We start from the raw sequence: 19,768 nt of genomic DNA, 5'->3' as shown, positions 1-19,768 counted from the left end.
TGGGTTTCTTATACGGGATTATTCATAAGTCCGCGAAACATTTTAGAGATTAAAAAAAAACTATGCATCGGATCGTGGTAATTCTTACGCCGATAGAGAATGAATCTCTCCAAATTTTTTTAAAGCCCGCGCGTATAGTTGCCGTGGTTTGCCGCTAGAAAGCAGTAGTAGCAAATATGGCGTTCAGTAAACGTAAGCAGCCATTTTGTGTTTTGGAATGCGCAAGAACCTCGTCCGTTGTGACTGTGCAGCGACGATTTCGAGCAGACACTGACATAACCTCTACAAACCCACAACCCTCCTGGTTCGTGATGAGTGACAGATCATGCAGGTGAGTGGTAAAACCTATATTTTCTTTTTCTTTAATAACATCTACAACAACCGCTTTTTAATCCCACAAAATTTTGAAGAGTACATTCAAAGGCTATATGACATACTTACATTAAGTATTATACGGTACAGTACCTACTACGCTTCTATTTTGTGTAATAGTAAGTAAACCGATAGGCCGCGCCATGCCTCAAGCGGTTAGTTTGCTGGCTTCCCACCGCGGCGGCCCGGGTTCGATCCCAGGTCTGGTCAAATGGGATTTGTGGTGGACAAAGTGGCGCTGGTGCAGGTTTTCTCTGAGTACTTCGGTTTTCCCTTGCCAATCTTCATTCCACCAAATTTTCCTTCATCATAATCACCCGGGGCAGGTACAATAGACCAATCAGTGGTCGCCGTGCCGAGTGGACCCAGTTGGACTCCACCCCCCACTAAGCGAAGATAATTAATATCTTCGGAATATTATCTGTGAAAGTCGGAACACTTTTGTAAACGCTATTGATCTATACAATTTCTGGGCTGACAGAGGTAATTTCTGCTTGAATTCGTTGTTTTAAATTACCAATTCTCCATATATCACGGAGTCCCTATATTCCGGTGAATCCTTATACTGTAATACTGACAGCGCTGTGAAATAAAACACAAAAACATTAAACGGAAATATGCCATCGAGCATGCAGGGGCTCGTTAGTAATTCAGGCACCGTTAATCCACACATCACATAATACAGCCAGTTATTTATCTGTCGCAATTCCTCGGTCACGATCACTAGAGTATTTCTTGACATTTCGCTTCTCGCCCAGGAATGAAATATTTATACTCTAAAACTTTTTCAAGTATGAATAATGGTATTACAAGCGGAGTGATGAAGAGGATGAAGTGAAAATTGTTGGCAAGTCACTACAAGCAAAATTTCTTCTAGTCGAAAATCACGAGTAACCGTCCAAAACGCCAGTTAACTGTTTCAATGCAAAGGTTTCAAACATATGTTACGATTTTTCGATTATCAATTGCCTAATCCGGATTACCAGTTAATCCAGACTATATGTCCTCATGCATAGTCCAAAGTAACGAGATTTTTAATCGGAACGCCACATGTTCATAACTAGATCAAGCGCTATCCCTCTTTGAATACATTTCAGAGTGAACAAAATACAATCCCTGCATTGTGAGGGAATCGTTAATTGGAATGGGAAAGCCACTTAATATTACACGTCAGATTTTATTCAACAGACATTGTCACGCTTTTCTTTGCCCATAGGCAACTCCCACTCAAATAGAAATCCTGATCAGGCATAAATCTCTCTCATTTATATCCACCTACATGATTTCTAACTACACCTGACACTCCCTGATGCTAGTAGTTCGTGTTCCTACATATAGATGGCAGCCTGTCAAGTATTGTGCTACAGATCAGGTTTAGAGAGGGATTTCCGTCCTTACAAATGGTCATGCCACAAAAGGACAACATGAAGGAGCAGCGTGCCACATTAAGATACGCGACGTCAGATAGTAGCGTGTAATGCAAGAGTGAAACATGATGATAATTGTGAGATTTACGATTGTCATGGTGACAAGTATCGACATTAAGTTCTCTCTTGATGTGACGCCGTGCAATTTTGGTGTGTGTATCAACGTTTCGGAGGAAACACAGCGTTCCTTAATCTCGATAGTGAAGTATTATCACTGATTTCAAGTGAAGTACAGGAAATGAAGTTAAGTTCAGATTTAAAACTTCTTTAACAATGACAACTGGGTATATGTTAAAAGGACTGTTTGTACCTCCTGTCTGTCCTCTCTCTCTGTGACTTCCGTCTTGCAGTCATTAGTTGTGTAATATTCCAGCAAGTACAATCTGTGAAAGTTCATGATTCTAGTTGAGTAAAGTAAGTGTAAAATAATACAGTCCACTACAAGCAACCCTAATTATCAGGGGGTAAGCTCCAAACAACATCAGGCAGAGGGTTGGAAGGATCGGTTGCAGTTATCCGCTTTATCCAAGGGACATATGCGCTGTCTCAGCATATTTTCTTGATTATTCTGCAAGAACAATTGTTAAAAGAGGTAAAGTTGCTTAACTAATTAAACACTACGCCGTGAAGGCGTATGGGGGAATGCATGTATAGATCCATATTTTCTTTACCTCGGCACTAGCTGGAGGTGAGTGGTCAGTCTCACGCTCCGGCCGCTTTATCCTCGGGGAAAGAGCCCCTGGTAGCCATTGGATGGGAGGTTGGGTGCACCCCAGACGACGTGGATAGGAGAAAATTATTGACATTACCGTGACTCGAACTCCTACCTCTCGGTCGTCCAGCCCCTAGTCGCTATACCGACTGAGCTATCCCACCTCCTTATTAAAAGAGGTTTATACACTAAAAGATACGTAATTAGAAGGCGTATGGACGGAAATGATCGTGACAAACTTCGAGGTAAAAATGCCGGCGTGTGAATGAATGAAAAGATCACTTATTAATTCGAACGTAGAACCCCAGAAGATATCCAGCAGGACAGCTAACCTCTGTAACATGATGTTCGGTTCTCCTCTTCATGCTCTCTGCTTTTTACAGCTTCAAAAACATCGATAAAAGTCGCGTTAAATTTTACAACTTATGACTAGAAAAGAAGCAATTCCCCCAACGTTTTCTTTATACAGGAGAAGGAGAAATTTACGCGGCGTGACAAGATAGGTCGGGAGCCTGTACCGACACCCATGAGATGGCGTTACCCGGGATAGACTTAGGAACGTACGCGGAACCGTGAACGGACGAGCGAGCTCTGAATTGCTAAGTCGGTCTTCCGAACAGAAATCATAAAGCCTGCTTTCCAATCGCCTGGACTTCTAGCCTTCCTTAAGTGTTACTGTAAATAAGACTCTTTATTTCTTTCGGAGCACTATGAGGCACTATGCTACAAGCCGGAAGGTCGCGGGTTCAAGTACCGATGTGGTCATTGGATTTCTTTCAATTGACCTAATCCTTCCTGCCGCACTATGCCCCTGGGGTCGACTCAGCCTCTGTCAGAAATGAGTACCAGGAATATTCTTGGGGGTAAAGGGCGGCCGGCGCGTAAGGCTGACAACCTTACCGCCATCTGTGAGCCGATTGTCTAGAAAATGTGGGAGCCTCAACATCTCACAACCCTATGGGCCTCCACGGCCTGTTACAAGGATAGCTTTACTTTACTTTACTTTGCTTATTTTTTATTTTCTTTCATTTTATTTCATTTCTCTGAAGAATGTACTACGTACATAACTGCATATTCTGCTTATGTTAAGAATTCGCGCCACTGTCATAGAAATAACTGTTTGGTTACAAGCAACATTTCGCTCCTAACTAACTAACCAACTAACTAACTAACTACATGGAGCTGAGTCCTTGAGAAGCTGCTAATTGTACAGCTACTCAAGTATTTCCCAAAATTGTATGGAAAGCGAAGTTTCGTAATCGTGTTCATAAGTGTTCTCCATCGTCCCTACCCTGAGCCAGATCACTCCACTCCGCTCCACCCCGTTCTACCTCTCTAAGAATCATTTTAATATTATCCACCTACCTAGGTTTCGGTCTTTCTAGGAGTCTCTTTAATTCTGTGTTTCCTACAAAAATTCTATACGCATTTCTCGTCTCACCATTCGTGCTACATGTATGTCCCATCTCCTTTTCCTCAATTCCGGCACTTGAGTTATATTTGGCGAAAAGTACAAGTTATGAAGCTCCTCATTATGCAGTTTTCTCCAACCTCCTGTCACTTCATCTCTCTTCGCTCCAAATATTCTCCTCAACACCCTGTTTTCAAACAGCCTCAGTCTATGTCCCCCCTTAATGTCAGAGACCAAGTTTACACCCATACAGAACCGCAGGCAAAATTGTAGACCTGTGCGTTCAGATTTTTATATTTATGACAACAGACGAGAAGACAGAAGGTCCCTGGACTGAATGGTAGAAAGCATTACCCGAATTCAATCTTCTCTTTATTTCCTCCTGAATCAAATTTGGTTTATTAGTGCCGCCCCAAACATTTCGCTCCTTCCCCATTCCAAATTTTGACATACCTGGCCTTTATTTTTACCCGAATCAAACCGAAAGTTAAAGAAAACTTTCTCACTGCTGCCACGTCACTTCTTTACAATTTGTATAAAGTGTTTAATATGAAACAATTATCATATTTTGGGGAGATTTAATACAATACCCAAATTCAGGTTCATAAATTGTGCAACGCTGCAAGTGTGCAAGCTCACCCGTCCGTCGTGCAGGAGGCTATGAAGTACAGAGTTAGGGGGTTTCCTATGTCATAACCTTCGAGCTGTATTTTTTGAAAATCGGCCATCTGCCTATCTATGGCTCTGCAGCCCTTGTGGACCTTGGCTGCATTTTTCAGTTTCGTGATCTATACACAGTTGGTAGGACTCCTTGGACCGGGGATGAGTCCGTCACAAGGCCGCTACCTACACGGAACAACACAAAATAAATGCACAGAGATATCCATGCTTCGAGTGGTATTCGAACCCAAGATCCTAGTGTTTGAGCGATTGAAGACGATTCATGCTTTAGATCACACAGCCACTGTGATCGGAACACACACACACACACAACACAAAATTTGTGGTAGAATGACCTTACCTTCCTATAGGGCAGAAGATCAGGCTAAAAAGGAAACACTCCTTAGTTATTAACCCCCTGGGAGGAGAGTTTCTTTATGCCCCAACGTAGCTGTTCTTATTTCCAGTCGCGTTTCATTCTGTACCCTCTGGCGGCTTTAGCAAATGTTGCCCAAGTTTACAGTTCAATGGGATACCAAACATGGCGCTGAAGTGAAGCGTCTCCGTAAATTTGCAGTAGTAGAAAATAAATCGAGTTGCAAAAAATTTCAGCAGACCAAAAGAACCAGTACTCGCCTCCCTGAATAGAGACAGAAGTCAAAGTCACATTGCAATTGACGGTCGGTCAGTCAGTCAATCAGACAGTCTTGGTGTCGAGCCCAATCTGGGGCTTATGACCAGATATTTATTACCGTTTGACATTTTCGGTCTCTGAGGAAAGGACGAGTCTCCAGCGAGCTGGGTTGGGGTATGTGACGCCACTCGCGGAATCGCAGAGGTCAAGTGGCCCCTACTTACTGTTGCACAATCCAACCATTCACAGAGCTGTCGCCTAGCAACGCTCCGATACAATCCGAAACTTTCCAGTTGCGCGCGTGCAACATAGAGCAAATACGCCACTATATGTATATTGTCACATGTTGGGTATGTCACGTGACAAATAACTTCACGTGGGTCTCCGGATTCAACGATTTTTTATTGAACTCATTAACAAACGCTTACTTATAGTCAGGAATACAGTTACTATCACAATTACTGCTTCCACTATATCTCGGCAAATACTAGACTGCCTTCGACGGCGACTCTCTTAAGACTGACTCGTTACCGCGGACGTGCATTATTTCTGCTGGTTCAACAATCCGTTGCTACGCAACGAACCTTCCATCTCTGGGGAAACGCGTATATTGATTCTGCAATTCCTACGCAACAGCCCACTGTTATTGCGTTACCATGGAAATATCTGCTCCAAACACGTTGCAGTATATACGTAAATAACCGTAGCTGTTCGACTACTCGCCTTATCATCAAAGTAAGCCCTATTTTAGAGTCCCAAGGGACTCGGACCCAAGAAAGACTTCACTGGCAAGGGTCAGCAGCATATACAAAAGACAGACCCGTCCTCTCGTCAGAGAGGGCGCCCCACAGAAGCAAGACCGTAACTGTCAGACGGTAATAATTAATATCTGGTCATTCGACACCAGGACTCACTGACTGACTGACTGACCGTCAGTCGCAATGTGACTTTGACTTTTACCCACACAGTGCAGTTATGTGCCTCGTAGGATTATGAGAACAAACAGTTGCTCATTCCCTATACTGCACTAGCTGGCTGCTCGCTCTAATGGAAAAAGTATGTTTTTATGAAGTAAGAATTACATTTCTAATTATTATTTAGATGAATTTCTCGTATAAAATTCGATGGAAGATTTGTGTTGACACGTTGAATTAATGTTACTTCTACAACATTCCTGCAAATCAATCAGCGATCTGTGAATTGGGCTTGTAAAATAACCTGCAGTATTTTGCATCTAACTGATAATTGTTTATCGTCTTTGGAAAACCTGTGACCAATTCATCGTCAGGTAATGCATCTATGAAAGTTGGGGGAAAGTTATGAAAAACCTCAAATTTTTATTTTTGTGTAATAAAATAGTTCATATTTAGTTAAATGTAAGCTATTTTGGCCTCGAGTCATTTAAATGGACCATAGGTGACCATTTAAATGTCCCAGTCCACGTATTTCGCCTGCCACGCCCCCATGGTTTGCCTGTACATATTTCAGTAGTACAACACACTTTTATCAATTTGAATTTTGCGCCTTTTTGTACCATAGGGAACTTTAGTGTCATGGCTAACCTGTAAATTTTAAGAGGGAAACATTTGAGCGTCAGTTGCGCATTTATACTGCTATTTTCGTTGTGTTTTAGTTGCTGAGAATCGTGGTTTTGTTGTTCTGGATAAGCGTGCTGTGTGTTTTTGTTTGTTATATTCTTTTTAATAGTTCATTCGTGCTTATTTAGTTATTTAGGTTAATAGTATTATTTAAAATAAGTTAGGCAGAGTTTTTCTATAATTTAGTGTAGGTTAGGTCAGTGTTTATTTTCAAGTGTACATAGTATATACAGCATTAATAGGTTGCCAGGTAAAAGGCTAAAAGGAAAGAGACCAACCAAAAGAAGTCTGTTGGCTAAAATTTTAGTAGCCAAGAGTTGGAAGGAACAACAAGTATGTGAAAGAAATGAAAGTGCTTCTATAGAGAATGTCTCTTCAGCATCATCTTCCCAAGCAGTGCATCCCAGACAGCATCATCTTTCCAGGCATGTGCATCTCAGAGAAAGCTATCTTTTTTTCTCTGACAAAGGAATTGATGCTGCCCAAGACAGTGAGTACCTGAATGATATGCTTAATTCTGATTATGTATTAGTCAATTCCAGCTTCTGGCAGAATATATGTAAAGGAGTAAAATGTGGCATTTGTGGAGGAAGTGATTTGAAAATAGAATTTTCTCAATTCATGGGCTTTGCAGCTAAAGTAGCTGTAAAATGTACAGCTTTCTACATTACCTGCAGTGAAAATTTTACCAGTCCCAGGGTTGAATGCACCGAATCAAGTCTACCTCCATTTTAATTGAACCACAAAATGATAAACACTTTGTTATCATTAGGTAAGGGTCATGCTGGAATGGAAATAATTCTGCATGGGCATGGGCATGCCACTAATCAGTTCATCAATGCCCATTTGCTGCAAACAGCAAGAGAAAATACAGGAATACATCACAATGTGTTGTAGGAGGCTCAGAATGTTATTCGCCAGTCTTATATTGCCACCGATCCAAGCGTGAATGAGGATAACTTTATTGACATTACAGTCTCCTGTGATGGCACTTCGCAAAAAGGGACTTTTCCTCCCTATAAGGTATAGGGGCAGCAATAGATGTGCTGACAGGGCTAGTCATAAACTTTGAAGTAATGTCTAAGTGCTGTGGCATTTGTGTTTGACAACAGAAGACACTGAATTCAGTAGAATATGCAAGTTGGCATAAAGCACATAAATAAAGTGAGAAATGTGAAATTAATTTTAGTGGATCATCAAGTGCCATTGAAATGGTTGCAGCAGAGATATTGTGGAAACGGTCAGTAGCCACATGCAAGCTATGCTACATGCTACACCACTGTGGTATCAGATGGTGATGCCAAAACAAACAAAAATCTCCAGGATTTGGCTGTCTATGGAAGTAAAGACAGAAAGTTGAGTGTCTGAACCATGTGGCCAAGAGGTTGGGTACATAAATAAGAAATTTAGTAAAAGAGAATAGCAAAATGGGTGTTGCACTTGGTGGGAAGAAACATGGGAGTTTGAAAGAAAGTACGATATTGAATCTCACTGAATATTACTGTAAAGCCATAAAGTGTAATATTCCTAATGTTAAAGAAAATTAAGGCTGCAGTATATGCTACTCTCTACAACTGCACGTCTACTGTCCAAAATCCTCAACATCATAAGTGCCCAGGTGGTGAGAGCTGGTGTTTTTATAATAGAACTGTTGCGAAAGGGAAGCCAGTTCCTTCTCACGACAGTTCTACTATGAAAAACTCCACTAAATGTTGAAGTGGTAAAGAAACTGATTCCATTATACACCAGATTGACTAATGAGGAATTCCTGAAAAAAAAAATGCATACGTGGGAAGACTCAAAATGTCAGTGAGGCATTATTTGGACTAAGTGCCCAAAAGACACATTTATTTCTAAAGAATTAATAGACATTTGGGTCACTAATGCAGCGAGTGAGTTCAATATGGGCTGCATAGCAAGTCAGAAACTGACAGAGGAAGCAATAAAATTGAAGTTTAGCCCAGCAGCTGAGAAAATAGGCAGAGCAAGAGATGGCCGCCTCAAGTGGAGCCCACATTGCAGTCAACTGGACTCCGAATATGCCAGAAAGAAGCTGAGGTTGTCCAAAATAGCTGCAGAGGACAAGAAGAAGCTGACAGTGGGTCCCACATATGGATCTGGTCAATTTTAGTTGGATCTCAGATCAGAAAACAAAGATATTCTCCAACAAAATTTTAAAATTGATTTGTCGCTTTAAATTTTTCCAACATTTTCATAACTTCAAAAGGTTCCACATGAAGCAGTTTTTACCAATATGTATAAAATTTTACACACAGGCTTCCTGTTTGCTTATGAATAAAATGACCATATTACATTTCTTTTGTTGCAGTTCAATGATCTGAAAAATAAAATTAAAAACAAAAGAACAAAATAATGAAATCTGACTACTATAGAAGTTAATTTTTTTTCCTCAGTAGTTAAGAAAGAATAAAGTATTGTAGGATAGAAGTTTTAATTTGTTTACAGTAAGCACAAAGATCCAAATTTCATGACTCAGTTTTAAAAATTGCATCATATGGGGCATTTTAGTTGGGCATTAATATAATATATAAAAAAAAATATTTTGGAAACTATTAAAGCTAGAAGTCTGAAAATTGGTATTATATGTTATATTTGCATGCTAAACAACTGGTATAATTTTCAATCCAAATCCAATGGAAACTGTAGATTTTTCAATTTTCACAGATACATTACCTTCAGTTATGAGCACAGCTGTCTTGACTCAGAATTTAAATTACGAGATTTCTTCCTCTTTGACGTTTTCAGCGCCTTCGTTTTCTTTAATTGACCTTCTCTGTTTGTGAGCTTACAGCTTATAATACCAAATGCGAGAAATTACGAAATATATGATTTCACATACCTTTATAGGAAAATTTAATGCGCTATTAAAATTAACAATGATTAAGATTGTCAAATTGCAAAAATGATCGGAACTTATGGTACATTTCCGCGTCACACAAGATTCGTGACACCTCACAGACCTTTCTTTGATGAGAATCTGAGTATTAATTCACTTATCCGTTCATTCATTCATTCATTCAGTGATTCCGACTTCTAACTAATTCATTCCATGAGACAAAGCCTTTTTTTAGAAGCCAATAGTAGCTCATATACTCAAGAAATTGCTCGAATGTTATGGAACTCAGAGACTCAATACCATTTCAGGAAAGTTCACTGCTGGTCCTATCCTGAGCTTCGCGAATCAAGTCCATGTCCTTTCACCCCTCTTACTTATGATACAACTTTAATATTATCTTCTAATCTGTACATAGGCACTTTCTTCTATGCTTTTTAAGCATATTCCATGCATTCTGCATACCTTTACCTAGTCATTCTCCTTTATTTCGTCATGCTAAAAGTATTCCCTGAAAAGTAAATACATTCTGGTTAGAACTAACAACTTCTGATTTCAGTAGAATAATCTGCCAATGTAATGAATCACTGTATCTCCATACAGAGATTTGTATTCTGCAAGTTCGCAATTCAAATTTCGGCCGGGACACCGTCTGTACTAACTGAAAATTGTTGTGACTTTCTGCAGTTCCTGCAGGTAAACACCAGAAGAGTTCCTCGACTGGGCTATGATCGTGTGCAACTGAATCCTTCACAATTCAGTTTCACTTTTTTTTATTGCTAGTGGGGTGGGACTAAGTCCCTTGTACTGCGGCCACTTCTGGCCTATTGTACCAGCCCCAGATGATAGGTGAGGGTGATTGTGGAGCAATTGGTGGAATGAAGATTGGCAGGGGAAGCCGAAGTAGTCGGAGAAAACCTCCCATAGCGCCAATTTGTCCACCACAAATCACACTTGACCAGACTCGGGATCGAACCCGGTCCGCCACGGACCGCCTACCATTCGGCGTTATACTTTGAGGTACTGACGCCAGAATATAATAAGCCATAACAAATTGCTGTTTGTAGAAGCTTAACATGGTGGGGGAGGGGAGATTTTGGAGACGTAGGCCCGTCAGGACAACAACTGATTTTGTAATTAATTATACAATTTGACTTAATACCGATTTTCTCTTTATAATTTTCATCTCATGTACTCTTAAATGTGTCGTCATAAATTTAGACTGCGCAGGATAACCCTGCTGTCAAGTTGCTACTTGCAAGGAAATAAAACTCTCGAAATTGCCAGACCAGACACAAAGAACGGCGTTTTTGTACTAAACTTATTGGATTACAGTTTATTTAACAAAGTTGTCAGTGGCTTAGGACATGTACAGCTAAGTGTTAGAATTATACTGCGTAAGTGCATTGGATAAGACATCGAATGAAGCAGTCATGGATTTTTCTCAGGTACTATCCCTACATTTGCTTGGAGAAACCGAGGAAACCCCACAAAAATCCTCAGACTGGTTAGCCTTTCTCCAGACAAAGATTTTGAACCAGGACTTCCAGAATATGAAGTATAAGGCCTCTCGTCCATTGGAAGCGGAAAGCTGCGGAAAGTTGCGATGAGGATTTCGTCCGAACATGCACGGAAACGGCCGAACGATCCTAACAGCTTGCATCAGGTTAGAGTGCGTCCATTGGTAGCAGCACTGTTCGTCAGTGAACGCGCGTATACTTGCGAACTGCGAAATATCCAGATTGGTTTGGATTTTTCGGACGAAGAGCTGCGTTCACCACCTACGAACTGATACTGTTCAACCGAGAAATCTGTCGAGTAGTGTTCCTGACATTGCGGACGCCTGTATTGAGACAGGCACTGATAATATTACAACACAAAGTGAATATAATGATGCATTTTCTACTCCAGATTTTCAATCAGATATGGAGAATGATGCACCTGTAAATACGTCTCCGGCACAAAAAGAGCATTTCAAAAGTCCGCTAAAAAGAGGAAAGAAAAGAATTAATTACGATGACAAATTCTTCGAAATAGAATCTAAAAAGTTGAGTTACTTCGAAAAGAGCTCTCAAATGAAGCAGGATAGTGACTATCAATTTCTGATGAGCTTGCCTGAAGAAAGACAGCTGCGATTACGCATGAAATTGATGGATGTTTTACTGCAGGAACAGGAAGATCGAAACAGCAGTGTGATGTCCACGTCAAATGTTTCTCCTCTATCCTTTGAATCGACTCGCATTTCCCATAATAGTTCCCACAGCAATGAATTAGTAACAGACGAGAACAATGCCGCTGTGTAGTATAGTAATTTCGATCCTTTGTAGAAAGAACGGTTTGTATGTAGTCAATAAGAAGCAAGAATAATATAACATCGATGTAATATTTTGTTTTCTCAAACTCTTATCAAATCCTTAATTTAACGTCACGTTCTTCAGGTGAAATAGTTTCTCGGAAGTTACTGTACTTCTTCAACTGATATACTTTGCTTAATGTGTATTCAAATGTATCTTGCTTCATGCGGAAATAACCAAAATACTGTGACTCGTCCTCTTGTAAATCAGTACCCAAGATCAACACTCTGCAAAGTACACAGGCACGTAAGGATGATATACCTCAGAGAACAGCCAGCACGGCGAGAGGAACTGATCCAAAGGCCAGGAAGAACCACGAGAAATGCAGATTAATGAAGAAAGAGTACAGTAAGGGAGGAAGTGATGAAAAAGAGGAGAAGAGGTTCGAAGGGTCAGGGGGTGTCCGTGATCTGATAGATATGTTGGAGAGAGATATAGTCGAGGAGAAACCTAACATCCATTGGGATGATATAGCAGACTTGCAGGATGCTAAGAGGTTACTTGCAGAGGCAATTGTCCTTCCTATGTGGTTCCCAGATTACTTCAAGGGCATTCGACGGCCGTCCGCCAGGAACAAGGAAGACCATGTTAGCCAAGGCTGTGGCCACAGAATGTTGCACAAAATTTTTCAATGTTTCTTCTTCCACGCTCACTTCCAAGTACCGAGTCAGAGAAACTAGCCAGACTGCTTTTCGAGATGGCCCGTTTCTATGCCCCCAGTATGATATTTGTAGATGAGATTGACTCTCTCTGCTCCAAAAGGGGATCAACGTTGGAACATGAAGCATCAAAAAGAATGCAGTCGGAGCTTCTAACTCAGATGGATGGAGTTCCTTCCAACAGTGATGATCATGGTAAGATAGTCATGGTTTTAGCAGCAACAAATTTTCCGTGGAACATTGATACAGCATTACGGAGAAGATTTGAGAAACGGATATATATTCCTCTTCCAAATATGGGCGCAAGGGAGGCGCTATTAAGAATTAATCTTCGAGAAACAAAATTGGATTCGGATGTGGATTTAAAGGATATTGCAGAGCAACTGGAGGGTTACTCAGGATGTGACATCACCAATATCTGCAGGGATGCAGCGCTGATGTCAATGAGACGTAAGATTGCTGATCTTCGTTTTGACCAGATCAGACAGTTGCAGAGTGAGGAGCTGGATCTGCCCATAACGGCGCAAGACTTTAAAGAATCCCTTGCCAAATGCAAGAAACGCGTATCGGAAGAAGACCTCGTTGAATTTGAGAAATGGATGAGTGAGTATGGATCCGCTTGATATTTCTTTCTATAGTGATTTATCGGCTTTGCTCCTCGTATTTCTAACTGAAAGCAATGCAAGGAATGTTGACCAAAATTGACACCAACCAATCAGAAACTAAAGCTAATCAAGAAAAGCGCTTTCAGATGTTCCGTTCTCTTGGGGGAGAGGGGGGGGTGGACCAACACTCGCTAGCACGGGCTGCGGCGTCCAAGCTGCCCTTCTCTGGCCAACGAGAATGACCGGAATGTTGGAGGGTAGCCGGCTGGACAAGATGGTGTAGAGGAAGTCGTCTGGGGCGATGTGTCTGAGAAGTTTGCGACCATCGAGGATTTCATTGTCTAGAATTTGATGCGTAATAAAGAATATTCTAGAAGGATCTTATAATGCAATGCAGCAGCATTGGTGGTGTGATTGGCTGAGGATTTTAACCTGGGGATTCACCATGGAGTAACAGCCAATCAGAATGAAGGCATGCTGTTAATTGCGCCATGGTACGATTGTAGCGGTGTGCCACATAGCTCTCTTTCCCACAAGAAGCAGCCTGTCTCTAACCTTCAACTGACTGGACGTGTATTAGATTAGCGCTTTCCTACATTTGTGGACAAAGGAAAATTAATTTGTATCATCTTGAACAGGGACTGATTGTGTGTGTAATATCTTGTATATACAGTGCATAGTGTTTGGACTCAATAAACGTTGGAAGTTCATTTGTGAATTGTTGAGTGATTCATATTGATACTTTCCAAGCTTTCCGAAACGAGGCCTGTAAACGCCCTGAAAGGAGAATCGTGTTCTATGTGACTGACTAGCTAATTAACGTAAAGTACCTACCCTGTAACTATTATTATTGGCGCCCAAACTGCCCCATGTCCCAAAGTGGACAATAAACTTATTCACCAATCCAGACCCCATCTATAATCAATAATATACGCGACAATATATTAATCTTTGTAATTTACTGTATTAAATAGCCAATGACAATGGCTTCGCGGTCTAAGGCTTGAATTGTCTTCGCTCGCTCGAACGCTGGGATCGTGGGTTAGAATCTCACTAAAGGCATGAATGTCTATTCGTGTTTATTCTGTGTTTGTTTTAGGTAGCGGCCTTGCGACAGGCTGATATTTTATTCATATTCGCGGAAATATGCACTGAAATATAGATGATTTATTCAACAATTGAAGGCACACACGTGACAACAGGTCTTACTAAACAGGTTACATTATGGGAATATCACCCAGATTTTCTCATACGAGAAAAGTATGAAAACTAGAGAATCATATAATCATCATCATCAGTAATCTGTCAAGACGACAGGTCCACAGTCTCTTTCAAAACAATTCCTCCACTTAATGCGATCTAGAGCTTTCTCCTTCAAATGACAGTATCCTCTTCTGTCCCCAAGGTCATCCAGCATCTTCTTACGTCTTCTTCCTCGTCTTCTTGTCACTTCTATCCGCCCATCTATCTTTCCTTCGATAGCTTCTTTTAGAAGGCAGTTTCTGCGTAAAACATGACCAATCCAATTAGCCTTCCGTTTTCTTATTTCATGTAGGATATTCCTCTGCTCACTGACTCTAATTAACACTTCTTCATTTCTCACATAATCGGTCCAACTGATCTTCTCCATTCTTCTCCAACACCACATTTCGAAACTTTCCAGATGTTTCTGATCTACTGCCCTAAGTGTCCATGTTTCAGCCCCATACAGAGCTATGCTCCAAATGTAGCATTTCACTAGTTTCTTCCTCAAATTTAAGTCCAATTTGCTGGTAAAAAGATTCTTCTTCTTGCTAAATGCAGCTTTTGCCATGGCAATCCTGGATTTAATTTCACAAGTACACCTTCCATCATCTGTTAACAAGCTACCCAAATATTTAAAACATTTCACATTCTCCACTTGTTTTTGGTCTATCTTTATTGTGACTGGGGTTGGTTGTCTCGAAATTTTCATTACTTTTGTTTTCTCCACATTCATTTCCATGCCATAGCACCTTCCAATTTCAATTAGTCTATCAATCATGCCCTGTAGCACAGTATTTGAAAAAAAAAATAATTTCCTCCCAATGATTAGGCAGTCAGGGGAAAACAGCTATTAATCCCTACCTTGTTTCCACAGCACCTGGCTCTTTCTCATAGTGCACCCACCCCCCTGCATTCTTCAAGCCACCGTGGCGTCCATTACATGTCATTCTTTCTGCTGTTTTGTCCATTGCTATCCTTCATGTTACACCACCTGCTTTCACGAACAACTAAAATTTAAGCCATTATTTCCATTACAAATAAAAACACAAGAATAGAAAGTTGCGTGCAGAAATTTCAGTAGCTGTTGAAGTCAGACAATTATGACTCCAGCGGTTGCATGGAAACGTAAAGGGGGGGGCGGGGAAGGAAAATAGTATTAAAGTCTGCTGGAGATAGCAATTTAATACACGAGTCATGAGATGGATGGGTGTGGGCTGGATTCATCTGGATCAAGATAGAAACCAGTGGCGGATACTCTTGAACACGATAATGCACCTTCGGTTAGGTTTAAATGCTCGTATTTTCTTATGTATGTTTTCTGTACGTGGTCCGTGCCGAAGAGTTTGGAATTGGGACAAGGAGATTCCAGTCCTACAGCGAATTGGAGAATTGTGTCGAAGAGACGTCATAGTAATTTGAAGTGATCGCTCTTATGTTAAAATCCGTTGACAGGCAACGGATAGTGAAGACATTGTTGAGATCTGTTACCTAGTAACGACTAGTGTAAGCAGACATTGAAGGCTTTGTATGTTATAATTAAGGTAAATTTAAAGTGTAGTAATTTATTTATTTGTTTGTTTATTTATTTATTTATTTAGTAGCATATTTCGAATATTTGTTCTAAGTAGGGGTCTTGAGTAGAGAAGGCATCCTCTGATGATGCTCTGACAGGCCCTGTAGAGGATTGGTGATGGTTTTAATCTTCGTCATCTGCGGGTTATGGTAGGTCAGACGGCCACTGCCTCCTCAGGCTTCTTTTTACATTTAGTGGGTTGCTAATTTGTACAGCTGGTCTGTTGTTGTGTCCGAGTATGCTGTGATGGTAGAGTGTTGATAATCTGTGTATTTCTTCTATGACAAATGAGATTTGCAGATCATTGTGGGTAGAAAATTTTGTGACATACCGAGGTGCTTTAGTTACTGAGCACAAGAATTTGGATTGAAGTCTTTAAATTATTTTCGTGTTTGATGGTTTTGTACAGCCCCATAGCTGTATACCGTATGTCCATATGGGTTTTATTGTGCACTTATATAGTTGAAGTTTGTTTTATATCGATAGCTTGGATTTACGGCCCAAAAGCCGTTTTAAATTTAATTCCTGACGCTTTGTTTTGACGTGTTTCTGCCATGTCAGTTTTTGGTCGAGGTTTCCATCCCAAGTATTTTACTTCGGTTTTGACCGGTATTTGCAAATTATTGACGGTAACCTGCGGGCAAGTTATACGTTTCGTTGTGAATGTAACTTGCACTGATTGTGTGGTCGTCTTTAGAGAGAGAGAGAGAGAGACGTGATGTAGTGTTCGAAGAAATAATTAATTGCATTTAAATCCATGTTAGGTGGGTCCCTTGTCACCACGGCATGGCCCGTCCTCAGGTTGCGGATGGAGGAGACGCCCTACAGTTATGGAGGGTAGCTACGAATATATTGAATAAGCAGTCACAGACAGTCGACAAGGGATGGTCCTCTAAATTGGGGTTTGGGCGTGTTACGAAAATTAGCAAGAAGCCCCGGACCTGGACGGGTTGCTTCGATACACGGCCTGAGAGAAAGAAAATATATATATGAGATATGGCACTTTGAATGTTAGAAGTATGTTTAGGGCAGGTCCGCTCAGGGCAGTGACGGAACAAATCTCACAGTTTAAGTTAGATTTAGCGGGAGTACAGGAGGTCAGGTGGGGCGCAGGTGGCACCGAACCAGCAAGCGAATATATGTACATTTTCCTACGGAAAAGGGAGCGAGAATCATGAATTAGGTACAGGTTTTTTCGTACATAAGAGAACCGTATCAGCAGTAGAGTTCGTTAGTGATAGCTATCTTCTTAAAGTTAGAGATCTCGGCAATGTAACACCGAGTAGGATAATAGTTATCAACGTTTCGGAGTAATATGCTGCCTCCATCTTCAGTGTAGAAACGTTGGTACATGTGTAAATGGCTTCACGTCATTACATCCCAGAAAACCAAAATCTTAGCACTCACGGCTAACGGAAATTTAAGTCTCAAACAGTCTCTTTTAACCTAAAATATTCTATGACAAATAACAAATATACATTATTATTATTATTATTATTATACATAACTCGTATCTGATTTCCTGTTTTATTACGCACGCATTTTTTCGGGAGGTATGAACTGGCAAAACAACAGCATATTGTCACGTGTATGATGGTACGCGTGACGAATATAACGGGTTCTACTTCCGATGATTTGGCTTAACAGCTTGACCACATGTCAATACAGCGCCATTGTTGATTTCCACAATTTACAGAGCACCGTTACACACCCACTAGGATCCTCAGCCTTCACTAGTCGTTACCCGGTAACGGAATTTAAACAATCTCAATATCACTACATCTTCTAATCACACACAGAGGCTTCACAGGCCGACTTCTTCTTCTTCTTCTACGACGAAAGTTCCTTGGCTCTCTTCCACCGAGAACTCAGAACTGACTCGCGGCGCCGTTCGTCTTAAAGTAACTCCTTTGCACGGACCCCACAGAAAACATAGTCTCCCATTGTTGTAGATGCATGTTGCTGTGCCTGGTAATAGACTCCCTACAGCTGCATTCATCACTGCGTCGCAGACCGCATGGAAATCACAGTTTCCCTTCTATTGTTACCTGCATTCGAGTTTAGAAAGCTGTTGCCTGGCAACGCGCTGATCAAATTCGTTAACAATATATCTAAATGAATGAAAGGAGAGGAAATGACACATGAATAGATCTGATCAATACAACGTCGAATACCACAAATTTCATGCAAAATTTCTAAATAATTTACCCTTTTCATCAGGTTTAACATGCAATCTGAACTCACAAATTTGGCACAAAGTCTACCTCAGTGGTCATATTGTAGACACCGTGAGAGCATCGCATTACAGATTGCATACACGCAGCATTTGCGAAACGTGTCGCTGATAATGGCAGCACTGCTCGGAGCGAGGCAGAGATCATAAATCATTCGCGTAACAAATTGCTTTCTTTGGGAATGTGTTCAGCCAAATACAGACTACTGACTCGTTTGGATTGCGCCTCTGATTTGATTAACACAGCTCCTAAATACAAAGATTCCTATCTCACTGCCCCAGGGTGCACCAAAGTACAGAATGAGAAGACGCCATGTTTAGCCGAGTGACCCACTTTAGAAACAAGACAACCGTCCTCAATTTCAGATAATTTTAAGTGCCTTACTTTTAAGATTACTACCTTCTGAGGTATGAAACCGTGTGCTTCAGTAATCTGGTACCAGTGTTTCGAAGGAATATTCTGCCGCTATCTTCAGGGTAATAGTGTGAGCCGAGCGGGGAAAGTTAGTAAGCGATATAGGGTAAGAGAACCGGACCGGGGTCCTAAAGTAAAACTTTTTGAGGGCCACTGGATCCCAACGGTCCTCTCACAAACCCAAACTCCTTCTCCTGTCATTTATCTTTTTGCCGGTTTCTATTCCAAAAAGAGAAACAAGAGGTTCAGAGAAGAATCCTTATAATCGCCGCTGCGAGAACCGGTAACCGCATACACCTTGCTTTTACTTATAGTTTCCAATTACTTGAGCGTATATAAAATTAACTCCTTGAGAGTTGAGCTCTTCGTGAGGTGCTTGGCCTATCATACGGGACTTTTATAGATGATTTGGTTGAAAAGCTGAAAGTCCTTATGTTTCAGTTGGAAGCACTGACTAACATATCAGCCGCGAGTGGCGCTCCGAGCGCCATGAAAGGAAAATGGCGTCTCACGTGCAGAAAGCACAATGTTGCTTGTGGTTTCATGAGACAAGACCTACGAAAATAATTCAGAGAGACTTCCTAGAACCCCTGCCCTTACTCCATGCGACTTCTTCCTGTGAGAACATGAGAAATTCAAATATCGGATGTCCGGATGAAAGGTATCCAAAATAAAAAAAGTATATCTCGGAAACTAATTGTCATACACGTATCCGGTTTATGTTATCATGCCCGGCTTCCGCATTTGCGCCGCCACATTTCTGCCACCATGTTAGGAATCACTTGGATAGAGAGATGGCTGGGAGATAGATCGGCAGAGGTGGACCAATCGCTTGGCCTCCTAGGTCGCCAGATTTAACCCCAGAGGATTTTTCTTTTGAGGTTATGTGAAGAACATTGTCTAACCGGTTAAGATCGACGAGCTTCAACACCTGAAAGCCCGCATAAGGGACGCTATGGATACGGTAACACCAAACATGCTTCAAGTTTGGATATTTGTCGTGCCACCAAGGGAGC

The 19,768-nt window shown here is 41.1% G+C and overlaps 1 pseudogene; it reads left to right on the top strand.

Annotated features, from left to right (window-relative positions):
- The first annotated feature begins 8,717 nt into the window (after nucleotides 1–8,717).
- On the top strand, nucleotides 8,718–13,445 carry LOC111864104 (annotated as a pseudogene).
- Nucleotides 13,446–19,768: the final 6,323 nt, after the last annotated feature.

The sequence above is a fragment of the Cryptotermes secundus genome, unplaced genomic scaffold, assembly GCF_002891405.2.
Source record: "Cryptotermes secundus unplaced genomic scaffold, Csec_1.0 scaffold708, whole genome shotgun sequence".
NCBI classification, from domain to species: domain Eukaryota; kingdom Metazoa; phylum Arthropoda; class Insecta; order Blattodea; family Kalotermitidae; genus Cryptotermes; species Cryptotermes secundus.
This window is presented reverse-complemented; position numbering and strand designations above follow the sequence as displayed.